Source organism: Pan paniscus, chromosome 6 (assembly GCF_029289425.2).
Source record: "Pan paniscus chromosome 6, NHGRI_mPanPan1-v2.0_pri, whole genome shotgun sequence".
Classification (NCBI taxonomy): domain Eukaryota; kingdom Metazoa; phylum Chordata; class Mammalia; order Primates; family Hominidae; genus Pan; species Pan paniscus.
This window is the reverse complement of record NC_073255.2, coordinates 114,791,128-114,811,877: the sequence shown is the minus strand read 5'-3', so window position 1 is coordinate 114,811,877 and position 20,750 is coordinate 114,791,128. Positions and strand designations below refer to the sequence as shown.

The 20,750-nt window shown below is 39.3% G+C and overlaps 1 long non-coding RNA gene across 2 annotated transcripts in view; it reads left to right on the top strand.

The window, feature by feature from the left end:
- LOC117981038 (uncharacterized) overlaps window positions 1–18,622 on the top strand; it is a 47,980-nt gene extending 29,358 nt beyond the window's left edge. For both annotated transcript variants that reach the window (XR_004672545.3, XR_004672544.2), the window contains one exon: window positions 6,240–18,622. This is a non-coding gene — a long non-coding RNA (uncharacterized LOC117981038). The remainder of the gene's footprint in view (window positions 1–6,239) is intronic.
- The last annotated feature ends 2,128 nt before the right edge of the window (window positions 18,623–20,750 follow it).

The window sequence follows — 20,750 nt, the reverse complement described above, 5'->3', positions numbered from 1 at the left end:
TTTCAAAAGATATGTGTTTAACACCTATGATATGTCAGGGCACTACTAGGTGGGTGTGAATGTGAACAAGATAGAAACAGGATCTTTCCTCATGTAGTTCCCAGTTAGGAGGTGTGGAGACCTCAGAACTGGTGGAGAGGATTTCAATAAAGTGTGTTAAATTTTATGAGAGAAGTGAAGCTGTTGCATTGACTGACTGAGGGGAGAGTTTAGGAGGTCAGGAAGAGTGCTTCAGGCAAAAGAGACAAAGTGTGCAAAGACCTGGAGGTGAGAATGAGCAGGGTGCATTCTGGGGACTTATATATTAAGAGTCATTGCATTGTCAGCTGCAATGAGACGAGCTTGTGATAAGGCTGGGAAGGTGAGTAGGGACAGATCCTGAAGGGCCTTGTAGGGAATGCTAAGTGGTTTGGACTCCATCTTAAGATCAAAAGGAATTTTTTGACTGGATTTGAGCAGGGAAGCACCATGATGAAATTTGCATTTTAGAAAGATTACTTGAGTTACATAGTGAAAGGAGAATTGTAAAGGGTGAAATATCAGTTAGGAAGGCTTTTGCAGTAATCTGATTGGAAGATGGTCCATAGTCCAGCAGTGTGGTATAGTAGAAAAATGCATAAGTTTGAGACTCCAACAAGCCTTGCCTCTACAACTTATTATCTAAGTGACTTTTAGCAAATAACCAACTTTACATAGCCTCTACATTTTTTTTCTGCAAAACAGACTAACTTTGCATATCTAATGTGAGGCTTAGATGGAATACTGTATGTAAGATACCAGACATAACATGACATACTTCTAAATGACAGCCCTTTCACATTGTTGTCAATGATGTTACCTCCTCCTACCTCCTTATATTCCCTTTTAGTGTACAACTTAATGCTTTTCAATATGATATTTTGTTACCATTATTGTTGGTCCTCTATCTCTGCACTGTGTGTGGCAGAGGCTTTTCCTTTTTGCTTCAGTCTTCTTGACTATTGCAGCTCTCCCAGAATGCTCTGAGCCATCACAAGGTTACTTCTGGAAAAGTCCATTCTGTTGAACGCTTTATTCTGATTTGGATGATGTTACAAGCAATGAAACCAAGCCTTGTGAGGGCTAAAATCCTTGCTCCCTTCCCTTCAGGGACTTGCTGGTAACTGCTTTCTCCTCCTCATGCCCTCGGAATGCAGCTTTGGTGTTATCTTTGGCACTCCTCAGGGCTGCTTCTTAAGCACTTGTGGAGAGAGAACTTTGTATATTTTACAGATTAGACCTTATTTTCACTCTGAGAATATTCCAGAATCCTGTCATATTTTCCTTTCTGACATCTCTAAGACTCATCTTTGCCTGTGAGTTTCCAATCACTAAAATCCTTTCCCATATTTTGGTCTTCTTTTCCTTCTACTCCTTATAAATGCCTCCATTGTGGTCTCTATTCTTGAGTTCAGTCTCTGTTAAAGCAATCTTCTTGGTGCCTTCATTACAACATCTTTTTAAAATGCCTTCACTGGTTTCTCTCATCTGCATTAAATCTGGACATTAGGGACCTTCACTGTTCTTCATTGGTTGATTGTTTTTTTTCCCTGCCGGCTTTCCATATTTCTTCTTAATTTCTTAATACCTGAACTCTTTATATGTTTTCTTTATTTCCCTCATTCACTTTTGTTTTCCTAGGCAGTTTTAGAGCTGTCTCTTCTCCAGCCAAGAACATTTTCTTTCCCTTTCATATGCCAAACCCAGCCTCTAACAAGTTGTATCCTGTAACCCTTCTCTATTTCTCTCATAGTGCTCTTCCTCACATTTGCTAATGTCTCCCTCTTCCTTATGATAGTGTTTTTTTTTTTTAAAAAAATCAAGGGACTACCGGTATAGCTATCTAATAGAGTATATGTGTGCCCCCTTTTGATACAATCACATCTATTGTCTATCAGGGAAGATCTTTGCTATTAGTTGTTGACTTGAGTACATGCTCTTGCCTCCATTGCTACTACCTTAGTTTGGGGCTGATAATTACAGTTACCTCCCAGTTGGTCTCACTGCCTTGGCTATCTTTCCTGGTTATTCTACCTTCACATCGTCGTCAGAGGTGTCTTTGTGATCTGGTCCCTTTCCCTTCTTAAAACAGAACAGCAAAGCTCTGGCTTTCCCTAGCCTAGAAAATAAAGTTCTGCTTCCTTAGGTGTGCGTCAAGAGTCTTCAGACCCTGGCTCCTCCTCACTGTTCCTGACTCACCCTGTCACTTTTCACCCCAAATTCTAAATCCCAGTCACATAGAACTGCTTGAGGAGGCAATTTACTATGTGTTGAAGTCAAGAGTGTTCTGCTACAGACCAACGTAGTCTGCAGAATTCTTTACTATCTTTTAAAAATGAAAAAGATTTTCTGTAAAGATCTGTCTTTCTGGCTTTATCTCAGAAAATATGGCAACACTGTACTGCACACCCACCCAGCGGTGGAGGGTTACAGTGGAATGGGGAAGCCCTGTTGGGTGAAGTGGCTCTCTCTCCAATTTGCCATAGTTTCTGCACTCGTGTTTGCATCCTCAACATTGAGGCAAAGCATCATTTGCCATTTATCACTGATCTTGTGCTTTGTTTTATCCCCTAGTATTAGGAGAAAATTGTACCACATGTCTATAGATGAATCAAAGATGAGTCAATACTGCTTTGTATTTCAAGGTATGCTATATGGGGCCCACTTGACACTATCATTGTCCTGCTCCTGCAGACATCTGAGTTGGATCTCTGACTGAGCAGCTTAGCACTAGGGTCTGTGTTTAAGTTCTGGCTCCATCACTTATTAGCTGTGTGGTTTGGGGCAATTTACTTAAACATTCTCTGCCTTAGTTTTCACATCTATAAATCGAGGATGATTTATGGAAAGTGCTCAATACATCTCAGCAACATTATTGCCACCATTATTATTATTCTACTTTCCGCAAATCTAATGATAAGAATGACAGATCCATGAGGGACATGGTTTGGGGCAAGGTTTGGGGCAGGGGTCTTTTGGTGCCTATGAAGCCACATCTCCCTAGCTATCAGTTTTGCCACTTACTAGCTGTGGACTGGTCAAGTTATTTAACTTCACTATGGCTTCGTGTTGTCATATTTTAAAATGTTAGTGATAACAATATCATCATAATAATATCCACATCTTTGGTAATGATGTCTTATCTGAGATAACCATGTACTGAGCCAACCATGTACTGTGTGTAATGACTGTCTGTCTGCCACATAATAAGTACAAGTGAATGGTAGTTATTGTCATTGGCTGCCCTGCCTCTTGCCCAGGGGTCATCATCCAGTAGTTGTGAGGGCCCAGGGAGCCAGGTGACCCACCTGTATGTTTTATGTGTTACCTATGCATGGGCTTTTCAAAAATTGAGATATAATTCATATACCATAAAATTCACCCTCTTAAAGCATACAATCCAGTGGTTTTTCAGTATAGTCAGAAAGTTGTGCAGTCATTACCGCTAATTCCAGAATGTCTTCATCACCTCCAAAAGGAAACTCCATACCCATTAGCAGTTGTTCCCCATTCCACTTCCCTCAGCCCTCTACAACCACTAATCTATTTTCTATCTGTATGGATTTGCCTATTCTAGACATTCCATATAAATGGTATAAATTGAATCATATGATACATGGCTGGACATGGGCTTTTTTTTTTCCTGTGTGTTTTCCTGAGGAGTAAAGCTGCACCCTTTTCCAGAAAACAGATTTCTGCTGGGAACATGAAGGAGGCCCTAAGTAGGAAGTTTCAAGTAGGAAGACAGCATAGACCATGACTGACCTAAGAGGAACAAAACCAAACAGACTTAGATTCTAGGGGCCAATGTGAGTAAGTTAAGAATTTTGAGGAGCAGCAAACCATTAATATAAAGAAGCAACCAAGATAGATTCCCTTAAATTCTTTGCAGCCTGACCCTCAACACACTGTGAGAATCTCAAATGTCCACCTATGGACTGCCTACCTTAGATTTACCTCACAGCTGGCAAAAAAGACACATTCTGGGCTCTTCCTCAGGCTTACTGAATCAGAATCCCCAGGGTGGGGGTTGAGGAACCAGGAAAGATGGTTCTGCCAGGAAGTGGATTTGGAAATTGTTGAGTTACATCGAGCAAGCTTATATGACACAGATATGGATCTGTGTTTTGTTTCATCTTCAACAACACTGCTCTGTAACGTGGGTTCTTTTTCAGTGTACGTGTCTGATCTTCTTGGTAGAGTTTTTGCAACTAGGGCTTACTTTTCTTTGCCCATCTTAGCCCCCCTGCACAGTCTTGTACAAAGTAGGGGCTCAGCACATATTGGGAGATTGGTTACACAAGAGGCTTGAAGGCATCACTTGGATATTGCCAGGACCAAAGCCACTAAGGTCAACAGGTCTAAAAGGAGACCTTTCTGTCCCATTCTAAGCATTCTTTGTTTGAGATTTCAAGGCTGGTGTTTGTTTTCAGGGCTCTGACTTGTGACCCAGTGGTCAGGAACCCTTTGATGTATGGGTTCCAGAGGATGTCCCCAGAGCAGTCCCTTCATAGGGACCTCTCAGCCCTCTGTGCAGTGCTGGTAGGTAGAGGGGTGACCAAGTGTAGGGGTGGTTTCTATACCTGGAAGACCCCATGGAGCTTGTTAACATGTAGATACCTGTGCCTCAACCCGGACCCACTGAATCAAATTGCTGTCCAGGAAGGGGAAATTGCTACCCAGATACTACCCAAATACTACTCTAGAGTTTGAGGAATATGATCTTCTGCCTGTGTCTGGAGCATAGTGTGTTATGCTCATGGGGATTTACCTGGATAGGGCTGTGGACTGGGTCTTGGGAGACCTGGGCTCAGTCCTGGTCCTACCCTTTAGTTAGTCTCTACAGGACACTGTGCAAGCCACTCACCTTTCACTTTGCTTCTTTGTAAAGTGAAAGATTTGGACTAGGGTAGACACCAGCAATGCAGACATGATCACTCATATCTGTAGGAGGCTTCTCTATAAATCCAGTCATCGGTTCTAAAGGACCCAGCTCTTCTGTGTGCTCTGAGGACGGAATTGTCTTCTAAGACTGGGGTTAGCAGCTGTTTAGTATCATTGGAGGCCAAATTGCCTAAGCCCATGTTCGGAGGTTTGATGGTTGGTGTGGGATGGTGGTGACATTAAACAAGAAGCATGGGAAGGCCCTGCTCTTTCCTTATTCACTTGTCCCTTCCTTCTCTGTCTCTATTTTTTTTTCGTATTACAGTAACTAAGAGTTTTATGTACACAAGCTCCATTTATAAATTGCAGATACCTCGTGGGAGTGTGAAAGTCACCAATTGTTATTTTTTTCTTTCTTTCTTTTTTTTTTGCACTGTCTTATGGTGCTGATAAAGTCAAATTAACCAGTTATTTGTACCCTAGTATGAAATACCCAATTCTAGCCATTGGAAGACTTTCTGTTTAGCTACTATCTGTTGCATTAAAGAAATTAGAGTGGGTGGATAATGGCATATGGATGCTGGGCTCCTGGTTCCTGAGGAAGGGGACAGAGGGGCCCCCCTAGGTAGGGATGGCAGCCGAAGACAGCCATTGATTTGGTGGTTTTGCCAGTACTCTGATAATGGCGCTATCATCATCACTTTTGATGTTTTTGGTAGAAATTCCCTAAACTAGTGATGCTTCATTTAAACCATCTTTGGGTGAGATTATTATCATCCTACCTGATTTTGTTAAAGACTCTGGGTATCAATCATATTGATTGCCCAGGGACTGGCTAAGGCTTTGGTTACTATGCTTCTACCTTTTCATGGGAGCTTAACTCTCAGTTTGCCCCCAGATATTGTTATTTATTGAACTGTCACTTAGGTCGCATAATTGCTGTACCATTCAGGTCAGTGCTGTGCAATATCGTGGGGGAAGAAGCAATTTCTTTGCTCTTGATTCTTTGTGCTCTCTCTCCTTTTCCTCTAGTATATCCCTTCCTAGCCCATGTATTCTACATGCTTTATGCATGCAGATTTACTTGCATTTACTTGTATTTAGTTGCAATTATAGTTTTTCCTTTTTCTTTGGTACAACAAAATTAACGAAGGAACAGAGAATCCTTAGGCATAATTTGTGTGTTCCTGTAGTCTCTGCCCCATTGTCTGGAAAACCACAGACTTCATTTAGATGCCAATGAATCCGTCATCAGGCTTTGAGTAAACCATGCATTTACCAAGATCCTTACTTGAGCAGTGATTTAGCTTTTTAATCTTTTGTTTATAATTTTACAGTTGCTGAGACAAAGGAAAACCCACTCCCTTGGAGGAGCATGACCTTTTCCTGTAATTCTTCCCACTGCTGTTGTTGAGCTCCTTGGACCATGGCTCCTGGACACCATCATCAAGAAGACTTTATGGATGGGCTGTCCACCCACTGAGAGAAGAGGAGCATCAGCTACAGTTTCTCTCTAGATTGCCTTCTTCATTTTGAGTAATGACTGTCAGCAGGGTCAGATTAAAGACAAAACAACTGGACAATTGCTTGGAGGACTAAACTATAAGGGCACTAACATATCAATAGTATGCTAACACATCCATGGAAAATATATTTACCAGCTCTTCTCTCAGGGAGGATTCTGTGTGGGGTTGGAAGTAATGATTTGTTAAATTCCTTAGGGGTAGAAAGTAGGGCATAATCAGAATATAGAGGAATAGGCTGTTTGACTTCAGGGTTTCTGTTTTTCTTACTAGGATATATAAAACAGGGACTCTAGCTAGATTGTTTATGACCACAGAGGGTAGGCTGAGCGCTCTCATGATCTTCCTGCTTGGTTCTTGCCCATACAGAGGTCAGCCTTTCCTCTAATAAAGATTGAACAAGTAGTGGTCTGAGGGAGACACCAACTCATTACCCTACATGTCTCTTCTCTGCACTCCAGGGCTTTGATAATAAAGACACTGGCAGACTATCTATCTTCCATTTCTATAATGTGAGCCCTTAGGGAGTCTTCGTTCACTTGGGGGTGAGGGTCATTGCTCACAGAGTAGTTCAAGTCAAATGGAACTTGAACTCTTTGCCTATGGGCCTGGTGGTCAGACTCTGTGTTGAGTTCATTAGATTATTGGAGACACAAGGTAGAGCTGGATGCTTCAAAAATATTTGGCTAAAGGATGACATTGCTGGTTATTTGTAGATAAAGCCATGATGGAACCTGCTTGGAATCATGAAATATGGAACTGGTGGTCATGTTTAAAAATACAACTAATAGTTAAGTACCTACTGGACACTGTAGAGACTTAGGGGCTAGACAGACATGGTTCCTGCCCCCATGGAGCTTACACTGTAGCTTCCCCTTAGGTATGAAGAACAGTGGCTACAACTAACAAATGGCCACAAAGATATAATTGAGCCAGTGTTCCAATTATTAGGGTAATTCCTATTTCCTTAATCATGCCTATTGACCATGTTCTATAAGCCTGCATTCTATAAATGGCCTATGACCATGGGCTGTTTCCCCCCAGCAAGTTGTACAAAGTTCTGTGGTACCAGGGAAAGGGCTTAAGGTTAGCAGGGCCTCTGGGGAAGGACATATGAAGTGACTTGGGTTAGGAAACAGGAAGGGATAGGATTCAAGAACAGCTATTGCTTCTGTTCTATATAGGAAACTGCAGCGTGAAAAATGCTGGGCTGGGAATTTTGAGACCTGGGTTTTAGTTTGTGTTCTAATACTAACAAGCTATGTGACTGTGGTTAAGTCATTTCACATTCCATTTGGATGCCTCTTGAGTGACTCCAGGCCTCTCCAGCTCTAAAACATTGAGATCAGGCCCTACGCTACAGCTGGCCAGTGTGTAATTCTTCTGTTTCTATGCTGTTAGGTCAAATAGATCTTCAGTAGTTACTTGATTGTTATTACTTTTTTCTGAAGTGGGTGTTTTATCAGTGTTTTAGGATACAGTGAGTCTGCTTCTCCCCTTTGGAGTTAGGAAGGTTGTAGGAATATACACTGTAGAGCATATGGGAGCTTTATCTCCTCCTTTTTCCCCCCCTACCTTTCTCCCTCTCCTTCCCTTCGTCACATTTCTATTGAGCATATGCCATTGCCGTGTACCAGGTGTGTGCTAGGTTTGGAGATACAAGGTAAACTTGAGACTTTCCCAGCCTCCAGGAGACAAAACCCTAATTTCTTTCATCTGCTGTCTTTCTCTTTGGAAAGAATCAACGATATCCCAGGGGAATGTGCCCATGTCCCAGGGTAACCAACTACAGACAGATGCCCCATTCTACTCAAGCAACTTTTAGAGTGCCTTGAGATACACATCAGATAATTATGCAGGGCCAGGCATGGTGCTGCACACTTGTAATCACAGCACTTTGGGAGGCCGAGGCAGCAGATTGCTTGAGCCCAGGAATTCAAGTGTAGCCTAGGGAACATGGCAAAACCCCAGCTCTACAAAAAAATACACAAATTAGCTGCGTGTGGTGGCCTATGACAGGAGGCTGAGATGGGAGGATTGCTTGAGCCTGTGAGGTCGAGGCTGCAGTGAGCCGAGATCATGCCATTGCACTCCAGCCTGGGTGACATAGGGAGACCCTGTCTTGAAAAAAAAAAAAAAAAAAGATAATTATTCAGCCCTAGAGTCATTGTGAAAAGATCTATCTTCAGATATAAGGAAGAAACAATCTTTTATTTCTTAGGATAAATCTGTAGAAGGACCTCCAGACAGTGAAGGCCACTGACTACTTTACACTCTGTAAGCCATCCCGCCCTGGTAGGAAGGACTATTTCCAATCTTACAGAGTACCTCTCAGCAAATAGACGTTTTCACATATACTGTGATTCATACATCCCTATGGCTGGTGACCTCTTTAAAAAGGAAAGGAAAAAGCCTAATCAAACAAAAAGATTCTTTTTTTTACAATATTACAATTGTAATTACAATAGTAATTCTTACCCTATTGTGAATCCTATATAAGCAAATTTGTATCTTTGTTTTTTCCCACATTAGCAGATCTATTTGATGTATATCTCTGAGTGCAGAAAATATTTTATGGAAAAATCAATATATGGAATTTCAAATTCAGAATTGCTGATACACACTATTTGGTTTCAGAATTTTATCCTAGGAAATAGTATTAGAGATTTCAATTTCTGGCTTAAATGGTAGAATTAATTACTCTTAACTCTTAATTTGACTTCTGAGTTGAGGTCAAGGAACAGGCAGACACCTCCAGTTAACGTCTATACCTCTCCATGGCCAAGAGTTTTAATTTTCTCGTCTTCAGTTTTGTAGATGTACATCATTACTAAATGGATTGATTAGTATTTTATCTCCTCTCCTTGTCCTTACTTTCCCTCTGGTAAATATGTTATAAACAGTGTAAGGCTCCTAAGATAGAGTAGCTGGTAGGACTTAGAAGAGAAACAAAGGGCACTGATAACTCACATAAATGGAAAATTGGCTCTGGAATAACTGACAACATATTCAAGTATTTTAGTGCAGTGTCATTCTCATTAAGAAGAAGAGAACCAGTAAATCTATGTGACTCTAAACATTCTAATGAAAAAAGGAATATTCTGCCAATTATCTCACATTTCTAAATATCTGGATATTGGCCATCATAAAGACAAAACATACAGATGATGGACTTGTCTTTCCACCTCTCATTTGCATGGTTTGGAGCATTGTACCTCCAGCCATTGACTCTAAGGCAATTTATATTTGCTTCCTCTTCCCTCTTGAGAGAAAACGAAAATCTTATTTTTCCAAGCAATTAAAACTCTTCTGCTTCAGCTAGGATGAAAGAATTAGGAGTTCTGTCTCTTTGTATCTAATTGCATGTTTCATCTTTCTTGTTTTAATGATTGACAGAAAACTAATAAACTGAGACATCTTTGAATCCAGGTTGAATGTACTCTCTTGGTGGCCCCATTGCTAATTTGTTTGACTATTTTGCAGGATTTCTTACTCTGTAATGGAAAGGTTTATTAAATATGAGGGGTGCAAAGCTTTCTGAATACTAATGAACTTATTTGCCAAAATTTAAATGTTCTTCTTGTCAGTGAATGTCTGTCTCTCTTAACAGGATCCAAATTGAATAATGAAGAAAATTAGACTCTATTGTACCCTCAGGAGAAATCGTGGTGAATCGTAATAGAATACAGAGGGGGAAAGGGGTCACATTTTAGAAAAAAAGAGTAGATAATTTGGATTATTAAAAAAGGGATTAACTCAGGAAAACTCTGTTCTTTTCAAAGAAACGTACTCATAGTCATTCAATGAGCAGGATTTCCCACTGCACAAGCATCTATACCTTTGGCCAGTGTAGAATGAGAGTAAGGTCATAATCATATGGAGATGCATGCTAGGTTTCAGTAGTTACAATTTACTAATCTCATTCCCATATAAGGCCTTTATATGCCTGTAATGGAATGGGAAAATCAATAAGCTTTGAAAAGGAACACTATTCTTCAGAGAAGTTCAATGGGAGATAGTTGAGTTGGGGAAATTGCCCCAGTTCTTCCTTTAAGCATGAAATGAGGCTGTCCCTATGTATGTTTACTTCCATTGCCTTGGTGTTATCACTGATAAAGTCAATGATCATGATGCCTTTGCCTTGGCAGCACCTGGGGGGCACTGAAGGAACCAAGTAGCTGTACTTGTGGCCAGGAAGGCAGGCTGCCAGAACTTCAGCAGCCACACAAGTGGCCAAACATGGTCAGGAACGAAAGTAGTGTGTGTATGGAGTGAAATGAAATGATGAGAGGAAAGTGAAGGATGATATAAAGATGGGGCTGTCCAAAGATGGGAGTTCATCCCTGTCCTGCACTTGAAATAGGAAGGAAAGAACTGGAGAAGGATTAGGTGAGGAAGGATCCTGAAATAGAGAAAATAAAGGGAACACTGCATGCCTGCAGTGTTTGCTAAAATTAATTCGCCTGAGATTTCAGGAGGAGGAAAGAAAGATCAAGAGAAAGGGAAAACAGCCTCAAAGCCTGTGAAGGTTGAAAAACAAAATATAAACAAAAAATTTTTAAAGCTAAGATTATGCTCTTCTAAGAAAAGAGGCTGGACACTAACAGAAAGCTTGATGACAGCAGGATTTGTATTTAGCGGTTTATTTAGATCCCTAAGAAAAAAGGCTTATGTGACATAGATTCATAAGACACAAATGTGTCCTTGGCTGACCATACTAGGCTTCACTCCCAAAGGAGAAAAAGAATGGTTGGCGCATCTCAGATTAACACCAACCAACTGTGCAATATTTCATTTTAGAAAGCGTTTCCTTGTATTATCCATGATTAAATAAAAAGAGACCTAGTGTATTTGATTGCTTCTGTGGCAAGGCTTGAGAATTACAAACCTAGGTTTCCCTCTGGGAATGATCATTGGATTTTTAAAATTAAGTAAGTGGAAGGAGATTAAGATTTATTTCCATCATTTCAAATCATGATCTGCACCTTTGGAAACAAAAAGGAAGTTGGAAAATGGGAAGGTGAGGTAGGTGTGCAAGAATGGGGAGAAAGATGCTGCAAGCCAAATAAGACTGTACAATTTCTGAGAAAATTAAATGAACAATAGAGTTTGAAGGATAAGTGGGTAATGAGGAATATGAGATAATAAGATATTAAAAAATAGCAAATTACTTGGGAAAGTGAGGATGAATGATGGTAGATAGTTGAGGGATTTGGGATGGCAAGGAAGGGAAGAGATGACTAGGGTGGGAAACAAAACATGATTAATGGCTGTAAAAGGGCAAGTTTGGACTCTCGATGGCATATCTTCCCAAACTTTGGAGAATGTGCAGAACTTAGTAATAAAGAAGGAAAAGATTAAAAGAGTTCATGGTTAACATGAAATTGTGAGGACAACAGAGGAAGCAATAAATGTCATTAGTCCTCAGGAATGAAAGCATTTCTAGAGAAATGTACTAGTCTATGTTCTTCATTTATGAGCAGAATAGTTTTCATCTACTTTTTAATAAAAGGTTAATGTATAAAATGAATGCTATTAAAGGAAAGAAAAGCTAAGCATTATCAGGAAAGTTGAAGAGAAGATTGCACCTAGAACAACTGAAGTAAACCAGAAAACCTGTTTTACAGCCTTTTCTATAAAATTTTGAAATTCATCATCTTAATGAAAGAACTGGAAATAGTTTTTCCAAATAGAAATGGGTAATGATAAGGGAGGAAGTTTTAACAGTTAGAAATATTTTAGAATGCAGTCTTTTACATTTTTTCCCCATAAAAATGAGAGGAAGCTAAAAAACTTATGGGTATAGCTTTAAATACTTTGGATAAGAAGATTTATAGCAATGTAAGGTTATTGTTAGTAGTAGAAATAACATTAATTTTTTAAAAATATTAGTATTTGGAGCAGGACTAAATACCAGTGATCATCCTTTTTGGTTTCTTGTGTTTGTGTAGGAGATTCCATTCAGACAGACAGTACCAGACCTCCTTCGGAGGGAAGCTGATAAAGTAATTTAGGTGGAAAGGTTTAATGAGATAATGATGCTAAGGCCAGTTAACATCTAATAAGAACATAATCATGAGGGATGATATTGTTGCTTATTAATTATAATGATGCAGAGGAAAGAGACAAGGTGGCACTCATTTAGCAGAGAGTACTCAGGAGTAAGACCGTTATCCCAAAGGGGAAGTGTTGCAGTCAGAGTTAGAAGTAGGTCAACATTTAGCAGAGTTTGAAATTTATGGCCATTGGGTTATACTAGCAACCACAGAACTGAAGGCCAGGCAGGAGGTAACAGATGCCTTTCTGATGGTGGCCAGGGATGGAGTGGAGACTGCTGTGGTTGCTGGGCCATGCACGGAGGCAGACTCCAGGGTGAGTTTTGGGAGCTGTCTGCTTGCCTTAGATTCCACAGTGGTCATTCGTGGGCAGACAGGCAGGTGTCCAGAACTGGACTGGATGTGCTTCCAGTTCTGTGACCTTCCCCTCCACTCCACTGGGTCGGGTGAGTCAGACCCAAGGATAGCTATTCAGTCAGTGTTGGCGCCCAGCTTTGTTGAGGGAGCCCAGAAGATCCTTTGGTCCTGTTTTTAGAGGCGCAGACCTAACTGTTATCAGTTGAATTGCATTTATGATTCCTTGGTGTTAGTCACTAACCACATTCCGCTTCCTGAATTCATTGCGGGTCTGGTCACCTCCATGTTTGCCTAGGATGGCAGAATTGTAGTATAAATTTATTGCAGATACACTAATGTCCATATTAGTCAGGTGGGCAGGAATAAAGAATTCAAGGAAGAAACAGCCATGTGAAAAAAACATGGAGCTTTTGGAAATCTTGTGACTCCTCAAGGGAGGCATAGAAGCTTGAAACAGAGGGCTAGCCTGGGGAAGTTAATTTGGGGCTGGGTAAGGAATATAAAAACTCTACTCCTTATTCAGCACCTTTTCCCAATATGGGTCTCTCTCTGAGTCCTGGATCCTAGGCTATTGCTGACTCCTTTCTTGGGTCTTTGGATGCCACCTCTGCAATGATAGGGAGGGGTTTTCTATACCTTCTTGTATAGTTAATTTTATTAGCTGGATGAGGATCACTTCACAGGATTTTTCTTGTCCTATATAATGACCCCTGAAATAGAAAGGAAATAATATTCACATCATTAGCTTTTTAAAGCAAGTATATTTTATCTTATTAAATGTGTGGTTTTAGAGAGGCAAGAAGTGACAAGAAGATGCTAGACTGGAAGATGGAAGATTCAGCTCTAGTCCTGACTCATGCCTATCAGCTCTATCACCTTGGACAAGTCTCATGCCTTTCAGAGCCTCAGTTTCTACATTCATAAAATGAGGGGTTATTGAGGGTAAACTTTATGATTAAAGAGCCATGTCCAGCTTTAAAATTATGTATTTATGCATATATGTTTTTACAGATCCTACATCTATTAAACTGTTATGGGAGAATTAATTGATAAACCCATATGAGAGCAGATATTTCCTTAAATCTGTAGTTCAAAGTGGACAGTTAAGGTCAGAGTTACCAAGGAACCAATGCCGTAACTATTGAGTACTAACTATGTGGCAGGTGCTTCACAGATGAGGAAATGAAGATTTTCCAAAGTTTAAATAAATAGTTCAAGATCATATAGTCAATAAGGAGTAAAGCCAATGCTCAAACCCAGGCATCCCTGAAACTGAAACTCATGACCTTCATCACCACTGTGTGCATGTCCCCCTTTTTTAGAACCCAAATGCTTATGTCCTATCACTTATGGCACCAGCCACCGGAAGTTTTCTTCAGTCATTATGGTTCTCAACTGGGATGCGGGGAGGGAGCAAGACAAGGAGTAGTTTGAAAACTCTTCCCAGTTGATTCTGATACACACATGTCTCTGCCTCTAAATTCAGCTGCTCTCTTTAAGACATAACTTGGCCAGAGTCATTCTAACATTATTACCCGAGAGGATCTTACTTGAGAATTTTCTGCTATGTGCAGGTTCATGTTTCTGTTTTTTCCTGCATGTCTTCAGAGCAGGTAGAGACATTGAACACAATTATTCCTCTTCCAAATGGGGAAGTGAAGCAAAGAGAATTGAATGATTCAATTTTACTCACCTACCCAGTGGTCACAGAACTGACATCTTCCATGCCTAAGACTAGCCGCCACAAGACATTGTCTTTCTAGCCAATTCAGTTAATAATGTATTTTATATAGAAGGAAAATTTCACTATTGTTTTTTGTTTTGGAGTTTTCCCAGTAAATGGATCATTTTAGTGACATTAGTTTTTTTTTTTTTTTTCCTTTGAGATAGTCTTAGTTTGTCACCCAGGCTGGAGTGCAGTGATGTGATCTCCATTCACTGCAAACTTCGCCTCCCTGGTTCAAGTGATTCTGTTGCCTCAGCTTCCCAAATAGCTGGGATTACAGCTTCCTGCCACCACTCCTGGCTAATTTTTGTATTTTTAGTAGAGATGGCGTTTCACCATGTTGGCCAGACTCAAACTCCTGACCTCAAGTGATTCGCCTACCTCGGCCTCCCAAAGTGCTGGGATTACAGGTGTGAGCCATCGTGCCTGGCCTCATTTGGTCTTAATTCACAATTCTTTACAGTCTCAAATGATTTCTTTTGGTCTTTTTTTTTAATTTTGCTTTTTTTTCTTTCTTCTTGTTGAATAAGTTCTTCATTATTGCTCAGTTTGGTTGCATTGAGCTCATTGTGAAAAATTAGAAACATTCAGATACAGGATTTAATTAAATAAAGACAATAGAGTGCAGTATTATATTGCCATTTAAAAGAATGAGGCAGCTTTATCTATGGAATGGTATCCACGATATACAGTTAAAATTTAAAAAGCAAAGCACAGAACAATGTGTATGGTGTGCTACCATTTGTATAAATACATACATATATGTTTCTATGCATTGCCTAACTGAGGAAGGACATTTAAGGAACTGGTAATAGTGGTTGTCTCTGGGGAGAAACTGACTGACTCAGAAATTGGAAGACTATCTCTGTTGTCCCTTTTATATAGTGTATCATGTTCATGTATTGCCTATTCATTTTTTTAATAAAGAAGAAAGTAGAGCTATCTTTACTGAGATGGAAAAATACAAAAGACATATTGTTAGGTATAAAAAGCAAGGTGCGGAATAGTGTAAATAGTATATGATATTTTTGTAATATAATTATACATACATACATATATGCATGGATATACACACACATATACACATCTATAAGGAGATGCACCAAATTGTTAACAGTGGTTCCCCCTAGGGAAAAAGAAAGTGTGTGTGTGTGCACGTGTGTGTGTGTGCACATGCGTGTGCGCACACATACTTTCCGTTTTTTATCCTATGTACTTCTATATTGTCTGATTTTGTTTTACACAAGGCACATAGCAATTTATAATAAATAACTCATACATCTCAAACCCAAATAATTGCACTTGATTTCTGTACACCTATCAACAAAATTCTCCAGCATTTCTGTCTAGCTTTATTTTGCTGTTTGCTATATCTCATGGATTCATTTCAGATCTCTTCTTTGACCTTTTCTCTGAAGCTTTGTGAAGTTTCTATTCCTTTATCTTTACTCTCATGCATTCACCTTTATCAATAGGGCCCAGCTAAGGTCATGACCATGGAAATCATGGTAATACTACTGGTAGTTCCTCTCTCAGCCGCTTTCCTTTTTAATTAATCAAGAATAATGCAACTAAAATCCTCCTGATTCCTACTTTACACACTTCAACTTGGTTAAATAAAACTCCTGACCTATTTCAGGAAGATTTATTTGCTTTCTGGATGATTCCTATCTACAAATAAGTTGTATTTCCAGTCTCAAAGAACAAAATCCAAGAGAACTTCCTCAACTCCACATCCCCTTCACATACCACACCATTTCTCTGTTTTCCTTTACAGCAATTCCCCTTGACAACGTTGACTCTACTTTTGTAAAGATACTTTCTCCCCTCCCATTCATCCTTAAACCTATTCCTCTCAGGCTTTCAGCCCTAACCGCTGTCTCTGAACTCTTGTGTTGAGGTCATTTATGGTACTTACTTGCTGAATCCAGTGGCCAGTTTTCAGTCTCCATCTTTACCTCCCAACTTGTTGGTCACAGCCAATCACTTTCTCCTTGCAATACTTTTTTTTGGTCTTCTGGACACCTCTCTTTCTTGGATCTTCTTCTGCCTCACAGACTACTCCTGAGTTTCTTCTTTATCCTCTTTCACCTTGAAAAGTGGGGACTGCTCAGTTCTCGAGCCACCTGCCTTCTTTATTCAAACCCATTCTCTCAGTGAGCTCATCTAGCCTTTGGCTTTGAATACCATCTCCATGCTGATGTCTTCCAAGTTTTTTAATGTCCAAACTCCAGCTTGTACCTAAACTATGGACTTGGTGTCTCCTTCTTCTGTTCTTTTTTTTTTTTTTTCTGAGACAGAGTTTTGCTCTTTGTTGCCCAGGCTAGAGTGCAGTGGCATGATCTTGGCTCACTGCAACCTCTGCCTCCCGGGTTCAAGCGATTCTCCTGTCTCAGCCTCCTGAGTAGCTGGGATTACAGGCACCTGCCTCCATGCCTGGCTAATTTTTGTAATTTTAGTAGAGATGGGGTTTCACCATGTTAGCCAGGCTGGTCTTGAACCTCAGGTGATCTACCCCCCTCGGCCTCCAAAAGTGGACTTAGTATCTTCTTGACACCACTATTTAGCTTTCTAACAGGCATCTAAACTTAACATGTCCAAAACAAGTGGACCCACCTGCCTGCACTACCCTTTCATATTTGCTAAATGACAACTTAATTGAAGCTCTACTTTGTTCTAACTGCTTTCACTACCTCCACCACTAAAGCCCTGGTCTAAGCCTGATTATCACTCACCTAGATTAGTGCAACAGCCTCTTATCAGCTCCCTTGCTTCCATCTTTTCCCCCTAAAATCTGTTCACTGATGGCAGCCAAAGTGGTTCTTTAAAAAATGCAAATCAGTTTATGCCATTGTTTCACTCAAAACCCTCCAATGGCTCCCATCTTACTCAGAGTGATATCCAAAGTCTTCACCATAGCCTTCAAGGCCTACATGCTTCCTGTATTCACTCTACGTCTCTCTGGTCAGCCCCCATTCTCTCCTCCTTGCTGTTTTCATGCCACCTTGATTTCCTTGCTGTTTTTTGAACATACCAGGCATGCTCCTACCTCAGGGCCTTTATACTTGCCATAGGTGTGGAATACTCTTTTCTCAAGTATTCATGTGGCTCAGTTCTCTCCCTTCATTCAGCCCAAATGTCACCTTATCAGAAACCTTCCATGAATATCCTATCTAGAACAGCACTCACCCATTTCACGGTACCCCTTTACCATGCTTTATTTTTACCATCATCTGACACATTATATATCTACTTATTAGTTGTCTATTATAAATATGAACTGGAATATAAGACCTATAAGAACAGAAATTTTTTGTTTACTACATCTTTAACATTTAGAAGAATGACAGTTACAAAGAAAGTGCTCAAAAAAATATTCCCTGAATATTGAATAAAGAATGGTGAGAAGTTCACTAAAGCTTCCTTTAGCCTATTCAAATTATATGGAATTGCTCTTAAGACAGTTTATTTCTCCATCTCAATTTTCTCATGTCTTTTAAAAAAATTTGTTCTAACTTTTTATTTTGAAATAATAGTAGACTTACAAGTATTTGCAAAAAGAATATATAGAAGTTTCTTCTACTCTTCACCCAGCTTCCCCTAAATGTAACATCTTCCCTATCCTTTCTTTTTATTATTTCCTGTTTCCTTTACTTCAGTTTCTTATTTCTTCTGTAAGTCTTTCTACAGAGGCTTTCAGGAACTCCTCCATCTCTTATTTCATGGCCAAATCATTGGTGAACTTTATTCAACACCAACATCAAATTTCTTATCCAAGATGATGGTCCTATCAAGGAAGGGATAGATACTTCAATTAAATATGCTTAATCCTATTTTTCATAATAACAAATAAATCAAAAGAAAAGAAAGGCTGTTTCATCTTTTAAGCTTGTTCTACCGAGAGATACTATTTCTTCTGTAAGTTCTGTATAGCAGTTTGTTTGCTGTGATTTCTACAGACAGGCAATTTGTTGACTCTAATGTGTATTTTCTCTCTTATATTCAACTGTTTAGGAAAAGTTGAATAAAAGCAAATATATGATTTCTTTTAAAAATTATTTATTCTGCTGAGTCTCTGTCAACACACATTTATTGTGTACCTACTGTGTGCCAAGCTCCATCCTAACGATGGTCTCTTATTCCCCCAAGATAATCTGTGATGAACATCACCTTCAATACATTGTAAGTTCTGAAAGATTGATTGAAAACTCCTTTCTTCCAGGTAAGTAGGTTATTCTCTAAGGAAAGGGCATTCATGTTCAGGTCATAAGGGCATGATTATGCTAATAACTGATCTCCAGGGTTAAAAAAAGAATCCATGTCCCTTCCAGTATGCCTGAGATATAAGATAATCTACCATTTGACAAGATAAAGCTCATCAATTTCATCATCAGTAAAAAGAGGGCATAACTGGGATGTCACTAACTGCTATTGTTAAAATGAGCATGTATTAAAATCCTTATGGATGTCCCCTTCATATTCAACATTAATTAGAAACCTGCCCTATCTCAGTGTTCTTCCATAATCAATCCCCCTTTCCAGTATTACTAAGGTAACTGTAAGCCCTGCATGCCTGAACTGTCCTGGTTTACACCTGTTTTTCCAGCATAATTGTTAATTGCAACCCTGTTCACTGTCTGATGAATCTTGGTTTGGACGATAAATTATATGGTCAACTTAAGTATTAGAGTCCCTGGGATAAACAATCAAGGCGTCATTCTTATTTATTGGTATTGGTTTGTCACAAGCTGTGAAAACAGTTTTTCTTTTGCTTGTTTCTTCCTGAGTTGTCACGAAGACCTTCACATAAAATCACTCTCTCCCATTAAAGTAATTATTGAAACCCCCTTCAGTAATGACCACTTGTTTTAGTTTTCCTCCTCAGATTCCAAAGACCAAATGTAGAGATTATTTTTACTGGGTCAGGATCAAAATTGTTCAGAGGCACTAGCCTTGTATAGGGAGAATTTCATCTATCTAATCCACAAGAATCTTGAAGAGACATTTTTTCCTTGGTAACATTATCTCGAAGAAAGAGTCTGTGATTGACTACTAATTTTAGCCCAGAGGATAGAAAACTCAAATGTACTCAATTTCAATGTAACATATGTATTTGTGGCCTAAGATACTTAATGTCTCTAAAGTTGCTACAAGGGAATGAGTAATTGAAAGGTGAGTTTGGGTGGCCTTCTTAGACATAATCTCTGTTAAAACTATTTAATCTGTATGGTTCACAAGAAAGGTTTTCTTGAGTTGATGAGTAGAATGATATTTCTGATAAGATATTTCTACAACTATATTCTTGGCTGATGGTAGTAGCAGCACCACCATTTTTTCATTATTTAATTTTGGAAAATTGACCACTATTTTTTTCATCTACGGCTGTGTCCTTATTGTACTGAAGCACCCAATCAACTCAATGTAAAAAAAGAAAGTCTTTTAAATAATGTGGAATTATGAAGACAAAACAACTAGTGAGGAAACTAAATTGTTTTTATCTAATTATTTTGTAACTCATTTGTGAACTATAGATAATTCTGCTGGTTTTTGCATTCCTGAAACAGTTGCTGCGAGAATAAATAATATACTTAGTAAAACATTATGAATGTTTGAGATAATAGATGCATAATGACTTCATCCTTGTTTGTAGCTTGCTTGAAAAACTAAATTGAATGAAACAGAGTAGCTTCAGTGTGTTTTTCTTCTTCTCCCTCTTTCTCCTCCTCCTCTAGTTAAAATGAAAGTACATTAAAAATTATTATTGGTATACATAGCTTCATTATAAGACACTGACAGATGCTGAAATATCAATGATACTCCTCTAGTGTTAATTTAAACAAATTCCATGCTTTTATTAATAGTAAGAAAGTATCAGGAAAACTGGACTCCTAAATCCCTTCTTGACTTAGGGAACTGGGCTGAAAAGCTAAAGGAAATTTCTCCTAATAATTATGTCTTTTCCTATCTTAGGCATCAACTCCACTCCCTTCATCCTACCTCCCCTGCCTCTCCTAGGAGATGTATAAGAAACTCTGGAGAGGCTTCTTTCATATGAATTGAGACAGCTCCATTTCCAGGAGTTTCTGGGCCTGTTTATGAAACACAGCCTGAGAAATTGCCCAAAGAACCCTGCAGTTCTTGAGTGCATAGGGAAGTTCCATGACTTGGAAGTAATGGCATCAGGTG